The sequence below is a fragment of the Orbicella faveolata genome, unplaced genomic scaffold (genome assembly GCF_042242905.1).
Source record: "Orbicella faveolata isolate gen_17 unplaced genomic scaffold, um_ofav_v1 contig_35, whole genome shotgun sequence".
NCBI lineage: Eukaryota > Metazoa > Cnidaria > Anthozoa > Scleractinia > Merulinidae > Orbicella > Orbicella faveolata.
The window spans coordinates 23,522,501-23,538,466 of NW_028301564.1; the positions used below are offsets into that span (position 1 = coordinate 23,522,501).

The window sequence follows — 15,966 nt, forward strand, 5'->3', positions numbered from 1 at the left end:
TAAAAAAGGTGTAAAATGTCTCAGACTTTAAATTTAACTTGTATGGAACAGTTACATACGCTTTCCAGTTTAACTCTATTCAGACTGGAAATGGGGACAAATGCTTCACGCTGACTTAAAATATTGAAACGAAAAGAGGAAAACCTTGCGGCTTCATCTGAAAATTATCTGGAAACAATTTGGTAATTTTCAATATACTCGGAAATGGATTTTTCCATGGCAAGCGTCTTCTGAAAGACATGATTTTCGTACACATCAAGTTATATGACGTTGTCATCTCGTGATCCCTCTTACTTGAAGCTGTGGAGGGTAGATTCCGCCCCTCTACCAGACTTAGCAGATCTTCAAAGAGTTAAAGTCATTACATAGGGATGGAACAAGCAAAAACGTGTACTATCAATGAAGGTCTGTCACAATTTCATGGAGACATCACAACTGTTCGCTTATTTCTTCCAATGCCTAATTCCCTCTTTGAGACGTGCCTGCAGGGAATCATGGTAATTACACTCAGTCATCATCTTGGAATGGATATTTGTTTTGATGAATACAACTACCATGATTCCTTGCAGGTGCGTCTCATAGAGATATTTGGCTATCAACGACGGCAAAAGTTCGGTTCTTCCACTTCAATTAAAAGAAAGAATATTCTAAAACCATACAAAATAAAAATATGCAGATAGTGGCAACAGCATGTGATGAATCTCTTTGACTCCCAGCAGTGTTTTGACTCATGCTCAGCTATGCAAATTTGATATGTGGTCGAATAATAACAGTTTGTGAACTTGTTGCAGTTAACGAGTATTCTACCGAGTACCTGGGAAAATTCTGTGTTTAGAGCGTGTGACGTAATCTTGCATAAGACCTAGTGACCTTTCCTCTACATTAGCTAAGTTACATACCGTAATTTAAATGAACTACGTACCTTTTTAACCATTCCAGATGAATGCGGCCCAGGATTGTATTCTTCAACTGGCATAGCTAAATGCTTCACCTGCCCCACTGGAACCTACTCATCAGAACAGCGAAACAAAGAATGTATTAGTTGTCCAGAGGGTACTCTTACTGTTATCAGCGCAGCCACGGGAATTGAGGATTGCGGAAGTAAGTAAATTCGTTTCTCAATGAAAGTTTCTGTTTAACAAAAATAACAGGCCATTTTCACAAATATCTGGATATTTTTTGATATGTTTAGAAGATTCCGAGATATTTACAAAATTTAAAGATATTTAGACAATTAAGGGATATATAGAAATATTTATAACTTTTTATGGGGTGAGCCTTGTGTTTTCTAGCTTTTCAACGCTAGAAACAATCCAGTTCAGCGGTTTTCGTCTTGAATGATATAAAGCACTTAAGGCAGTAATTTTCCAAAACGGCGGGTGCTGGTAAAATCCGTGATCCTGAATCTTCTTCCTCTATTACTCCTACTACTACTACAACGCCTGAAACACTGAACAAACAACTACTGTTGCAAACGATCTCTTACATACTTTTCAGCTCCCACAAGTGAAATTTTAGCCTTGGCGATTGAAAGTCGGTTTTTTGAAACAAAAATAAAAGGTGTTCATAGCTTTTTTTTCCGAGATATTTAGGAACATTTTTGAGAATTTTTAGGCGATTTTACGTGGTATTTGTGGAAAGGCCTGTATTGTATTCTTCATTCAGCTTTTTTCTTTCCTCTTACGTCCGGATTATACGATTCATAGACTGGCTTTGGTAATACTGTTGCTGATCTTGACGAATCTACCTCACATGCATGCATCTTATTAATTTTTCCCTGAATTTTCGAGTTTTGCGTTTGTAATATGGGTCAATTTTTATCATAATTAAACGGGATAATAAAATTTAACTCAACTAAAAAGGTGCAGTCGTTATACAGTTAGTACTTAAACTTGACCCCGTTGTCCGGGTTCGCAACTGAGAAACTTCACGCCTCAATTTTTTCTGTTGTTTATGCTGACGTTGCTGCTGTGTTTTTTTTTTTTGGTGAATGCTATCTAAAAGTCGTTATATAGGAAAAGGGTAGCTCCCTAACGCTTCTAGTATTGCCAGTGATGGACTCCAAACTATTCAGTATGATAAATGAAAAATGGGGAACTTTTTTCTAGAAATATTTTCCAACCCCCATCATTCTAGATAAACCCTGGCCACAACTGCACAAAAACCACTGAATTCTTATTAGGGCAACACTTATCCAAAAATAAGAGTCAAGCTCAAGTTTGACACACACAAACTAAATCACTTGTTTTCACACCTCACACCATACTTCATTGAAGAGTACTTTCTACATGTAACTCGTATTCCCCGTAAGGTCATCAAAATACATTATCTTTGCCATGATGGCTAGTTTTAAGATGCTGCTTATTAACAATGTCTGTATTTGTTAGTGCAATGTGCTCCAGGAACATACTCAGACAATGGAGTGGAGCCTTGCTTGCCTTGTCCTGCTGGAACGTATCAGACGGAGTATGGGCAAACATCTTGTCTACCTTGTCCTGGTCAGGAATCTACACACGGCACTGGGGCAAGCTCTTTAGACTACTGTACAGGTGCGACTTTTTTTTCGGTATTTTGGTCCTAAACTCTAAACTGTAGGATTCTGAGTTCATAGGCCCATGCAACCACTTTTGAAGTCTTTAATGGAATAGTATCAGATATATTTGAGTGATTTTGTCAGGTTAACCCATGATTTGTTCGTACCCTGTTGTTTTCCATTGCTTCGTGACAGTACAGCCAACTATACTCGCTAATACTCAGTCGTGTGAACGTTAACAACCTATTCAAAGAGTTTAAGACAATCGAAAAACTCAAAAGGAGACTCAGGGGAGGAACATTCAACTAACTTTATCCCCGGCTTTCACGCGAGGAAGCATATACCAACTGGGAGGAGAGTGATATTGTCAATTTCATTCGTTTTTCCTCTCTAGAACATGTCGCTTCTGAACAGCACAAGTTAAAAGTTAGAAGGAAACGAATCTGAGCTGTACGTGTTCTCATTATATTCATTTCTATTTATTACCCGGATGTAAAGTATTTAATCTGTGGTAGGTCGTGGCATTACTGAGGCCTACAAAACACAAGCCTACAATCTTAGCCACACTTAATCCCCTTATACCTGATGAAAAAATGCCAAATTGCGATTACAGAGGTGGACACATGTGTTTCGAGTCCTTGTATGAACGGTGGAACGTGTGTGAACACGAAGGAATCTTACCGATGCGAATGCCCACCGGGATACAAAGGAGGGAATTGCGAGATGGAGATTAACGAGTGTCTCGCGTTACCATGTTATCTGGACTCCACTTGTGTCAACAAGGTACCTTTGATTTATTAGATTCTCTATTCTGTGGCCTCAATGCAATTGCTAGTAGAATAAGACTGTAGTAGCCGACACGGCCGCCACGACAGATGGTTTAGCGGAGTAGTTTACAGTTCGGGTATCGCGCTCTGCTCTGTACCGCAAAAAAGCGGTGTAAAGCCACCAGTGTTGTAGACAAACCTGTTTAGCAGTCACCTTTCTGTCTTGAGCAAATACAGCCCCTCTTTACAAAGTTTCAACAAACTATTTATATTGCTTTTTTAAACATCATATATAACATAACATCTCTTCTCTTCTGTCTTTAACAGATGTCTTAGAGATACCTGCATCAGGCAATCACTAAGTCATTTCCGGAGAGTAACCATTTAGGACCATTTAATTCAGGCTCCACTACATGTATCACGTCAAGTTATTTACTATCTATGTTTTCAAGGAATGCGTCTGTTACAACTTGCTAGGATCGTTTAATGTGTCTCTCTCGTACAGGTAAATGCTTACAAATGTCTTTGCACCGATGAGTATACTGGTAACGAGTGCGAACTTCCGTACAGCCTTTGCAACCAACGAACGCCTTGTGTGAATGGAGGTAACTGCATCGATAAAGCGGGAACATTTTCCTGTCAGTGTCCGCAGGGGTATAGTGGGACATTCTGTGAGATTAACATCGACGAATGTGCCTCAAGCCCTTGCCAAAATAACGGGGTATGCACCAGTGGCGTGAACACCTATTCTTGCAAGTGTCAGGCAGGATACAGTGGTGTGAATTGCCAGATCAATATCGATGACTGCGCTGCCAAACCCTGTCAGAATGGCGGTACCTGTGTGGACGATGTACAGTCCTACAGTTGCTCATGCCCAGTTGGGTACACTGGCGCCAACTGTGAGCATCCTATTGATCACTGCGTAGGGCAGCCGTGTCGCAATGGTGGGACATGCGTGAATACACTAACTGGTTTCAAGTGCCAGTGCATGCCATCCTACTCCAAATGTCTCTGCAGCGAAGGTATGGCTGACGCTCAATCTGAACCAGTAACTAGTCAGTCATTACAGAGTCAACAGATCATGTAACATACCAAATACGAAAGACTGTGTTTCACCACATTTTAAAACATCGGGAAGAGAGTTGAAAATACGATTCAATTCAATTTTACTTTAATTTAAACTCTCACAAATTTTAATTTTACAGAGATGTAAGAAAAAATAGAATGCATATAAATATATACAAATTACCTGTAGAAGATGATAAAAAGCATTAATGAAATAATTTCAAGTACAATTGTGATTAAAAACTAAAATGTTAAAGAAAGAGAGAGAAATGGAGATAAAGGAAGACGAATAGTTTTAATACAAGGTTGATTGAGTTTGGAACACCTTGATAGTTTATGTAGCTAATCGAGTAGGTGGTCCAAAGAAACAGAATTTAGCAGAAGGAATACAGATTTGAAAAAACAATTTAGGTGAAAAGTATTTCTTCAAGATCTAACCACAAAAAAAGTAATTACATTTCAACTTAAGAACTATTAATATTATTATAACTGTACGACTTGTAGCGGAGTATTTTTGACGAACATCGAGGTGTTTGGCAATGAAGTCAAACACTGTCTTGAGTGTTTGATATATCTTCTCTATCGAAAATAAAACTAAGGGAAAAAATGGAGAAAACAATGGTAAAAGTTTTTGCTAATTAAGATCAGGTGTCCATACACCATCACGGTCACGATTTCCTATGTTTAAACTTGATGAATTTTTAATGACTCTGAGAATACTAATTCAAGCTTACCTTACTACAATTTCAAAATATAAGGCGCTCGGAAGTACACGGAACTGATTCCTCCGCCATTTAGTTCCTGTTTTCACACACGTAACGTCAATGACGCGAGTATTGTTGATGCTCCATCGAGAACACGTCACTCCATTGTATGATTGCCCAACAATTGACCATTTTCATTACTTCTCTTGCAGAGCTTTCATCTGACTACGATTTGTCGTTTCAAGTCAGAGCGGCCAAGTCGTATTCCAAGATTAAGAAGCCAATTTCGGACCTTAACGCACTAACCATCGCTTTTTGGATGCGTACCAGCGACCGCAACCCCGGAACAGTGATCTCCTACGCAACTCAAGTGGGTGATATTGTGCAGGACAACGCATTAGCTTTACAAGACTATTCCAGCTTCAATCTATTTGTAAATAATAGAACTGTCTTCACAGGACTGAAAGTAAATGATGGTCAGTGGCATCACGTGGCAGTTACGTGGGAGAGCGCTGGAGGAACATGGTATTCCTACAAAGATGGTGTTGAAATAAAAAGCTCATCTCAGGCTTTTCAACAAGGTGAAGTTATTTCTGGCGATGGCGTTATGATCCTTGGCCAAGAGCAAGACGAACTGGGTGGTGGATTTAACACTCAAGAAAACTTTATCGGCGATATTAGTCAGCTGAACATCTTTGACTACATGCTGTCTGCTAACGACATTTATAACTTGGTATACAGTTGCGATCATGTAAAGGGAAACGTAGCAGCCTGGAGCGACTTTAGAGAGAGACTCTTTGGAATATACCACTTAACTGACAAATCGTACGCGTGTGACTGTGAGTGCCTTTTATTTACCTGGTACAGTTCGTATTTAATGAATGTGATCACAGCATTTAGCTAACTACGTAAAGAACGCCTTTTTGGCAAACGTGAGACATGGGATATTGGTTATCTAAATTTGCTTAGTTTCACCGCTTGATAAGATACAGGTTTACAATTGGATAATGAGCTGGAGATTTCTATCGCGCAAAGAAGTCGAGAGCGAATAAGCTAATTGTTTTAGCATAAATCTATTAGTCGTTCAAAACTTAATCTAAAAAAAAAACAAAAAATCGACCGTCATTTTGATAACAACAGCACGGTGCCACGCTACTCATTATCTACAACAGAATAGATAGTGAGTAGTGTAGCCAATCAACGAACGGCATTTGTGATAGCACGCTAGTAGATTTATAATGATATAGAATAGAAGTGACCCAATAAGGAGGATCCTTATTCGCTTATGGAATGATATTCATGTCATTAGGTATCGACAACAATTCACTGGTGTTGATTTAGTTGTATGCCTGGTTAGAAAGGGACCCTGTGCCTTTACTCAAATACGTAGCCAATAGCCAATAGCAAGCTTCAAGAGAACGATAATGCAAAGCCGTCGTTTGCTTTCAATCTCTTTCAGTTGCCGCCGAGCAGAGGAAATACTCCCTGACTTACAAGTCTTACATATCTGGAAACGATGACAAAACGGTGGATAACTCGTCCCCAGAAGCTTGTGCGTCATCTTGCTCGTCGGAAGCTTCTTTCATCTGCAGGTCTTTTGACTTTGATAACTCAACTAACACATGTTACTTGAGCAGCAAATCAACGATTGACAGTGATCTGACAAGTTCATCAAGCTACAATTACTACGAGCTGAGTAAGTAAAACATGCCTAGCTAATTAATATATTATGTTCCCGACAGGCAGGTAGTTTCAGGTGTGAACGTATGCTGTTATTGGTCTAACGTTTGGTGGTTAAAACATAGCACTGTAACTGATGCCTTCTTTAATTTTGGTTATTTACTCTTACTTATTGTGTATCGCTTTATACATGAGGAGACTCAGATATAGAGGACAACACCACTCACATTTTGACGCTACTAAATTGACTGGCTGATTGACTGATTTATGCTAAATGGTCGTTTTCGACTAAACTGGCTTAAGCATTTGGTGTTAGACAAGTAGGGCTGGTTTGATAAAAAGCAGTAATAGGCAGTCGTCCAAAGACAAGTGCCTCGTAGACCTGAATAGATGAAATGAATATTTCACTATTATTCACGATGAATGAAATGAATATTTGAAAAATAGCGTAGTAAAATGGTGAACCGAGAAGCGATAGGTCAAGAATAATTTTAAATTTCTTGTTTTCTCTCCACCTTCCTTATGATTATTACCTTGTAGACTGTCTTAAAAGCCTTGGAGTCTCGACAAGCAAGCGCATTCCTGACGCTGATATGACAGCATCAAGTCAATACAGTTCCCAGCACGCGCCACTAGGAGGTCGCCTAAATTTTCAAGCTCAGATAACTTCTCAGGGGGTCACCACTCAGATCGGAGGTTGGTCTGCATTGTCTAACGACCAGAACCAGTATCTCCAAATCAAGTTTGGCCAGATTTTCCAGATTGCTGGTACAGCCACTCAAGGCAGAGCAGACGATGCTCAATGGGTGAAGAGCTACAAACTGGAATACAGTACTGACGGATCAACTTGGGCTTACTATCCAGACGTAAGATGTACTTTCAAAATCCTTTTAATGATGATTTACAAAGGAAAAAAGATACTTGAAATTGCATGTGATTTAAAAGGAAACTGTTGTGCTACGTCAGCGTCCAAGTCAATGACCTAATTAATTATCACTGACTTGATCAAGCGGTCCTAAGGTGAGCGTCGTAAAACCAAAACCAAAGTAATCACTCTGGCCAATCACAAAGAACACGTATAATCCAGTGAACTAACCAAAACTCAAAGTAAACGCGAAGCGCCGGAAAACCTGTGTGAGTGACTGTGTGAGTGACTGTGTGAGTGACAATTGGTTTTGGTTTTAGTTCTGACTGAATGAAAAATCGCGCGAGTCTTTTAATCCAATCGTGTAGCGTGGTACTAGTGCAAAACTAATAAATTTTCGACACTGAAATGGAAAGTGCTCCAACGTCAACTTAGACATAAATTAGTATTGCTGCAGACGTTGAAAAGTGGACGTCTTGAGCGCCAGTGTTTGGTCGAAGTAAAAATGAGGATATGTTAGTTACTGAAAACGTCACAAAATTACTTTTATCAGCATTAAATGTACTACGTCGTTTACACAACGTAACATTATCATTTTAATATTATACAGACTCTCACTGGTAACACTGACCAGGACACGGTAGTACGAAATGAAGTCAGAGTGTTTGAAGCCATGTATCTAAGGTTTAGACCACAGGAATGGAATGGACACATTTCAATGAGAGTAGAAGTATATGGTTGCCCACAGAGTAAGTAACTTTGTAAACTGTTCGACACAAACAAAGCCAAAGTTATTTGTCTAAAGGCCCGAACATTGAAGTCCTATTAGAAGTTTTCTGGTTACAGGATTACTTACTTACTGCCCTTATGCCTGCTAGCATGTAAGGCAGCAACAAAGGCCAGAAGTCAAAGGTGTATTAAGGTAAAAAATTAACGGAATACAGGATATTTCAGGGAAAAATTAATGAGATATGCGACATTAAGATCAGATAAAACGGTACATCGAGTAGAAAAATCGTTAATTTTTGCAACCGGTATAAACAGTAGTACAGTACTCAGACAGGCCCCTCCCCTCCTAAAAAAGAGCTTCAACATTGTTTTAAAAGAAATCTTTTATTTTAAGTGTCTACTTCCTCCATAGCCATCGTCGCACCTGCCGATAACACGAACGAATGTAGCACTGCACCTTGTCAGGAAGGAACTTGTGTTGACCGATATAACGACTATCTGTGTGTATGTGCAGGCGGCTATTCAGGCAAGACTTGTGACGCTGGTAAGAATAGATAGGATATGCATAGGTTACTCACTGTACCCAACCACACATAAGGACAAATATACGAAAATTAAATAGACGATTTAATTAAAGGCATCTTTGGAAAGAACGTCCAACCCATTTAAAAGAGCTTAGCGTATTTGCTTTTTCAAAACCAATAACACAATAGTTTACTGTCAGATCAATACGTGCACACGATTTAGTCATTTTTGCTTTTTTGTTTTTGTTCTTCCTTAAACTACACTCAGTGTAAAAGTCTTCATTCATCTCTCCTATCTTACAACTAGACATAAGAAGGCTGGAGGCTAACTCGAAAACCTAACGGTTCATTTAGCCTCCAGGCACCAGTCACATTCAAACAAGATTACAACAGATATTTTATCTGAAATATACTACACATATTAAATACACTAAAAATGAAATAATATTTGTATTTGTATTGATAAAATAAAGATGCTTTTGTGGTTGTTTTTGTATATGTACAATGTCACTTATCTGTCTCACGGGTTGTGTTAACAAATACAAAACGAGAGCCACTGAGATAAACGCCTATTTTACTTGTTGTTCCAAAACTAGCGTTAAACCTGTTAATACGTTCTGTTATTGATTTACCTTGAATTTAGCAAACAACTGTAAAGAGATCGGTGCACCAATTTATGGTACAAAGTCTTCGTCCAATTACAACGAGGGAAGTACAATCACGTTCACCTGCAATGCTGGATATACTCTCATAAAATCCTCATCTAGGACATGCCAGGGAGGAGCGTGGACTGGAAACCACCCTACATGTTCAGGTATCATAAACATATAGTTCAATAGCATAGCAGTCTGCCTTAGAAAAAGCAAGCGACTTTGTATGTTGAGCTTCTCAGAATGTTGACCGATTTTATTTTTGTGTTTATTTTATTGAAATTAAAAACTACGTACCATTAGACAGACTCGGTTAACGTATTGACATCCTTGTTGCTACCCAGATCAGATCATGCCGGATAATTAATTTGGGAGGTTACAATTGTTCTGTTTGTAAATACTCCCAAGCAATGACCTGGGTGTGGCAATTTGCACAATTGTAACTCCCCCCAGTGAATCATCACGTGGTCTAAATTGGGTGGCAACAAGGATGTAAACACGTTAACCGAATCTGTCTATTAATCAACCGCTTTACAGGAACATTTGTATGACATGAATTTTTACAATTTAATTTTCGTTTAGATACGGATGAGTGCGCCAATAACCCTTGTAATCAATGGTGCAAAAATACACATGGAGGATACGTCTGTCATTGCGACCAAGGCTATGAACTTCAAGATTCCAACACATGCGTGGGTAGGTTAACTAAAAGATGAACACATTTTCCGCTCATGAGCTTGAAAACGCAGCCAGGCAAATCACCCATCTATCAATTCGATTTATTGGCGCAAAATGAATTTCTTCAAGCAGATGTTATCATTTTGTAGCGGGAGTGGTTGGGGGGGAGGGGCGGGGGCGTTATCAGTTCACGTTTCACCCCATTTCTCAGCTAAAATAATAATCGCTTTAATCAGGCCTGATTTGAACCCTGGCCACATTGGTGAGAGGCGAGGTGGCAGGTGTTCTGATTGCATCGCTTGATGTCTTTCAGATATTGACGAATGTTCAATTTCTAACGGTGGCTGTTCTCACTCGTGTCACAACTCTGCTGGTTCATTCTCTTGTTCCTGTCCGAGTGGTCTCGAGCTCGGTTCTGGGAAACGGAGTTGCCAAGGTAAAGTTGTTATCGATATCAAATAAGAATTTAGAGCATTGATAGGTAAAGCTAAGGTCAGTGGGACAACGTCATGTTTGTCATGTGTAATCCCTTCGTCCGTTGTTTACACGTCTATTGTAAAATTGGAACTTCCTCAGGCGCCATCAAGCTCCCAGTTGTTCGTTGAAGATGCCTTAAGACAGATAGTCAGTCTTGACGAATTAATCCTTTTGTGTCCGCCATTATACCAACGCGCATAATCATTCATATGCATAAGATGTCCGTCTTTAAACGCAGAGACCCATTATCGGTCTCTAGGTATAGTCTGAGACGCACAAAAGCAAGTAGATGATCAGAGAGAAAAAACAATGTATAGACGTAGCACGAGGGACAAGCGAAAACTGGTGCCGTGAAGAGTCCTATCTACAGTTCCATCCCTGACATATCTGGTAATGTCTTTAAGGCCATCTTGATCAATCCTTTCTTGGATTTCTAGATATCGATGAGTGTGCAACTTCAAATGGTGGATGCGAACACACATGTGTCAACACGTACGAGTCGTTCTATTGCGTTTGTAGACAGGGATACACTCTAAGCGGAGATAACGCAAACTGCGAAGGTGAATGTTATATATTTTTTTTATCTATAATAAGGAGCTACGTCTCGGTTTGTGCATCTTTAATAATAATAATAATAATAATAATAATAAGTCACTTATACAGCTCTTTTTCTATATATAGCGCTTTATATAACGTTTTTTCTTTAAAGGTTTAGCCTAAATTTTTCAAGTTCTTCGTTTCTAATTGGTGTTAATCTTCTCCATCCTTAACCATTCGTGTTCCTTTATAGTTTATTTTTGTCTCTTTGGTGTTTTTCTATCTTAGTAAACTACTATTTTTGGGTTTTCTAAAATTTTGAGTTAATTTTGTACGTGGCCAAAAAATGCTCAAAATACCGTGACTTTGTCTAGTATTGCCCAGATTTAACGTCGAGTTAGCTAATGGGGCTGAGCGCTAGGTTTGGACTTTGTCAGGGTATCAAAGTATAATGGACTTGTCAAAGTTGTTACAAATACTCATTTACAGCCTTCAGGTGTGTTTCATAGGCCGGGTGAACTGATCCTTTTGAGCAACCCAACTATAAATGACACTGAGGCAGCGATAAACTGTTGCAACGGTGGTGCTACAAATAACCATACCCGAACACCAAGATATTGCTTTGATCTTAATTCTACATGTATGTCTATTAAAATTCTGTTACTTAGCATTGACATGTCCCAGCTTGAGCAGCCCAGCCAATGGTAACGTGGCACTGAGCTCTGGCCTCGCTGTGGGAAGCACAGCAACATACACGTGCGACGATGGCTACAGAGCTTCATATGCAGCCACAAGGTACTGCCAGGCAGACGCACAGTGGTCAGGACAAGACCCTGCCTGCATACGTAAGTGTCTCTCGCCATTCATGACAAAATACCAAAAACAAAAGAAGAGAAGGCTAGGAAACGTCAACAGATCAACACTGTAAAGACATGATTGATCATCGCAGTTACTCACACAACCTATAAGCATTTGTGAAATTAAAGCCTGAAAGAAAATTCAGGCTTGAACGGGTTTCAAACCCACGACTTCTGCGATACCGGCGCAGCGCTCTACTAACTGAGCTATCAAGCCAACTGGGAGCTGGTCACATTACGAGTTCGTACTGAATATGCCCGTAGATGGTGAAGAATATAAGCGAATACAGGACGTATCATATATTTTAATTGCGGTGAAAGATATGAAGACATGATTGATCATCGCAGTAATGCACACAACTTAAGCAGTTGTGAAACACTGTATGAGTCACATTATAGATAGAGTCATCCAATTTCATGTTATCCTTTGTATTTGAGCAAAATAATTACGCACGCTACCAGAAATACATCCTTACGACACCAAATCCAAGTTCTTTGGGAATAAACATAGAGGAAATTTATCCAACTATTATACTGGATGCTATTCCTGGAATGATATTCCTTTATCTATACGCAAAAAGCCAACGAGAGAATTATTTTAAAGATCACTTTACCAGTATTATTTTGGTCAGTACTAATTAGTGCAACAGCATTGACTATTGTAACATCCGTTTCGTATCGTGATAGTCTGTTTAAAGCCCCGAACTAAAAGTAAAATGAAAACCTAGCCTGAACATTTCATATAGGAAAACTGGCATGTTACACGCAACTGTTGGGCCAGGGGTATACTTTTGAACTACCTGTTTAACTGAAACAGCTTCAAGTTTAGAGACAATTACCGGCTAGAGTCTTGATTGTCGTGCAAATCACTCCACCTGTCCTAAAAATTGTTACATTTACCCAGACATCAATGCCGACCAAACAACTAACACACCAAAATTTTCCTCAAGAAATTCTAGGGAACGTCGCGAGGTTTGAACAGCACAGCTGGAATGTTGTTTAATATACAAATGTTTGAAATCGTCGTGTGCATTTCATGTCCGCAACTCTGGGCTAATTAAATAGAGTCAATGGAATAAAATAGATCCAGAACACAAGAAATTAAGTGCTTCCTGAAACGTTTAGGTGTTTACTGTGCGGAAATTGGTGAAGTGGAAAACGCCGAGCCAGTTGTCTTAACTGGAGTAGAAGGCGACAAGAATGTTCTTGGAACCCAGGCATCCTTCACGTGTAAAGCGAACTACGCCATGGTAGGCGATGCAATAAGAACGTGTCAACAAGATGGAACATGGACTGGCACACAACCGAGATGTATTGGTAAGTTATGATAGACAAAGTGGAGCACATAACTAAATACTCATATACCAAGTTATTCTGGGGAGAATTGTCCAGTGCTAGTCTCGCATGGGCATCGATTCCGACTCGGGTAAAACAACGCCCTCTGTTCTCATTGGAACAAGAAAAAGAATAGCAAGAAGTTCAGGGTTACCAGTACCCTTGTCAACATTAGTGGTACAGAATGTATTCTTAATATCATCCCCATAAGACGTCGGCGATAAGTACTAACTAGAAGCACGTTCATGGTACGTTCATGTAGGTTTTGCTGCCTGTTAAATGTATTGAAGAAAACGATTATCTTCGTGCTTGTCTCGGCAACACCACTTCGTTTTTTTTTTTTTTTTACGTGGCAAAACATGTCAATTACATGGCAATACATCAATATCAGAAAGAAATATTAAAATCAGTACCCCGCGAAACTCTTCACAAGGCTTGATCTCGCCTAAAACCAAGCCCTGGTGCCTTCGACCTTGATTTCCTGCCGAGGACTAAGTTTCAAAACATCAGCTTGGTTTCTTTTTCCTCAATTGCAGCTGCCTTCTGCAGCCCAGTTCCAGTCCCTACAAATGGAGCGGTTCAAGGTTATCGGTATGAACTGGGCGCCACACTACGTATCTCCTGTGACACTGGTTATAACATGGTTCCAGAAAATTCTTCATTTAGAACATGCGTCTCCGATGGCCAAGGAGGAGGAGAATGGTCACAAGTGGACCCTGTCTGCGAATGTACGTTTGTTGTAGAGACGCTTTATATAAACAATAGCCTCAGTCCATTTGACGAGAAAATATGCGGATAATCCTCCGCGGATATCATTTGCTCCAAGAAGCGAACAGTTTCCTTGAGCTATGCTCCCGGAACTCTGTTCGCTTCTGGGAACAGATATTGTCCGCGGACAAGTATCCGAGCATATTTTCGCGTCAAGAATGGAGGCTGTTGTGTTTATTATCCTACCACTATTTTTCGTGGCTCGCGCGGTTTTGAACTTTGGGAATACCACTCGGATATTCCCCAGTATTCAGCCACGTCACGCGCTTAGACCATTCGCGCACGAGCGAAAATATTTGATCGCTTATATACATTGATAGCCACTTGATGCACCTGTAGAAAAAAAAAAACTTGTAATGTCCAAGAAAGCATAAAGATAACATCGAACTAGTAAGATAATTTAGTTCTAGCAGGAAAAACCGTTGTAAACTCGTTGTAAACGTGGAATAAGTTGAAGTAATGCAGACACCCATTTCATTGAAATTTTAGTGGTAGACTGTGGTGACCCTGGCGACCCTTATGGTGGATACCGTCACATAGCAACCGACACTAAGTACGAGTCCACTGTGACGTATACATGTCAGCCAGACCATCACCTGGAGGGAGAGGACAGTCAAGTTTGTCAAGGAGATGGACTGTGGAGTGGTTCGAAGCCTGTCTGTTTAGGTATGTGCACTGATGGAACAAGTTACTTTCTTCATTTAAAGATCTATGAAAGTAGTAACTAAAGTGGTCGATGTTTTTCGGCTGACATTGCTCTTATACGAATCCCTCAGGCCTTTTCTAAGAATACCACAACACTTTTCAATCTGCCGTGTTAGCCTTCCATGGACGAAACAACTGCTTTTCCTTCCATCCTAGTGACACCATGGAGTTTAGATTACATGTGGTTAGCTTGCGCGGGAGTGTGACCAACCTCGTCCTCAGGGTCTTCCCGCCCCGTGGAACAAGAGAGACGGGCGGGAAGAAAACAGACCCTGGGAACGACGTTGGATTGTGACGTGTCACTGAATTAAAGCAACAATAAAGCTTGCTTCTTACTTTAGAGGCCAATGGAAACTAGGTCACAAATAACAACTGAGTGAAAAAAAAAAAACCCATTGCTTTAAGCACTAGAGCAAATAAAAAGAAATTATAAACTCAAACCTGCATATTGGGGAGTATCATTGTATTTTTGTTAAGAAAGGCCAATCACATTTTCTCTCGATATGACTGCTTGATTGTGCAGGTAATCTTTCTAGGTGTGACGTCACAATTTGATGCTAGTTTAAACAAGCTGTATACTCTCATTCAATGATAACAAGAACAGTAACATAATATGGCGATATCATAATATAATGTTTAGTCACTCTCTTTCTCTAACGATGTTACGTACAGAGCGCTCTTGTGGGAATCCTGGAACACCTGATAATGGAGAGAAGAACTCGTCGTCCTACCAATATGGCAACGCCATCTCATTTACGTGTAACGTTGGTTACACCATGCAAGGATCTCCGGTTCGCACGTGTCAAACTAACGGCGAGTGGACTGGTACACAACCTACATGCCCCAGTAAGTTAGACTCTTGTGTTATTTTAATTGTCCGACAGGGACGACAGTTCACCGAATCTTTTCCTTTGCGACAGGTTTTCCTTCGTCGAAGAGATCGTAAGAATCCGATAATACGTCCTGAGCTAACATTAGTTGAATTTGGAGGTTCTTTTAGTTAGTTTTTCCTCGGGAAAGCGTGTTAGCGAAAGCGGAAGGGGGCGTGAAGTCGGCAAGAATCAGGTTTAAAATCGTTTTCCTATGAGAAAA

General features: G+C 39.9%; 1 pseudogene across 1 annotated transcript in view; it reads left to right on the forward strand.

Annotated features, from left to right (window-relative positions):
- Nucleotides 1-15,966, forward strand: part of LOC110065308 (sushi, von Willebrand factor type A, EGF and pentraxin domain-containing protein 1-like) — a 50,781-nt pseudogene that overhangs the window by 31,241 nt on the left and 3,574 nt on the right. The window contains exons 13-30 of the transcript XR_016202074.1: nt 940-1,101; nt 2,388-2,549; nt 3,147-3,316; nt 3,806-4,322; nt 5,282-5,908; nt 6,529-6,765; nt 7,290-7,615; nt 8,225-8,363; nt 8,756-8,887; nt 9,511-9,681; nt 10,100-10,213; nt 10,509-10,631; nt 11,110-11,232; nt 11,878-12,054; nt 13,192-13,383; nt 13,938-14,129; nt 14,659-14,835; nt 15,547-15,720. The product of XR_016202074.1 is annotated as a sushi, von Willebrand factor type A, EGF and pentraxin domain-containing protein 1-like (transcript). The remainder of the gene's footprint in view (nt 1-939; nt 1,102-2,387; nt 2,550-3,146; nt 3,317-3,805; nt 4,323-5,281; nt 5,909-6,528; nt 6,766-7,289; nt 7,616-8,224; nt 8,364-8,755; nt 8,888-9,510; nt 9,682-10,099; nt 10,214-10,508; nt 10,632-11,109; nt 11,233-11,877; nt 12,055-13,191; nt 13,384-13,937; nt 14,130-14,658; nt 14,836-15,546; nt 15,721-15,966) is intronic.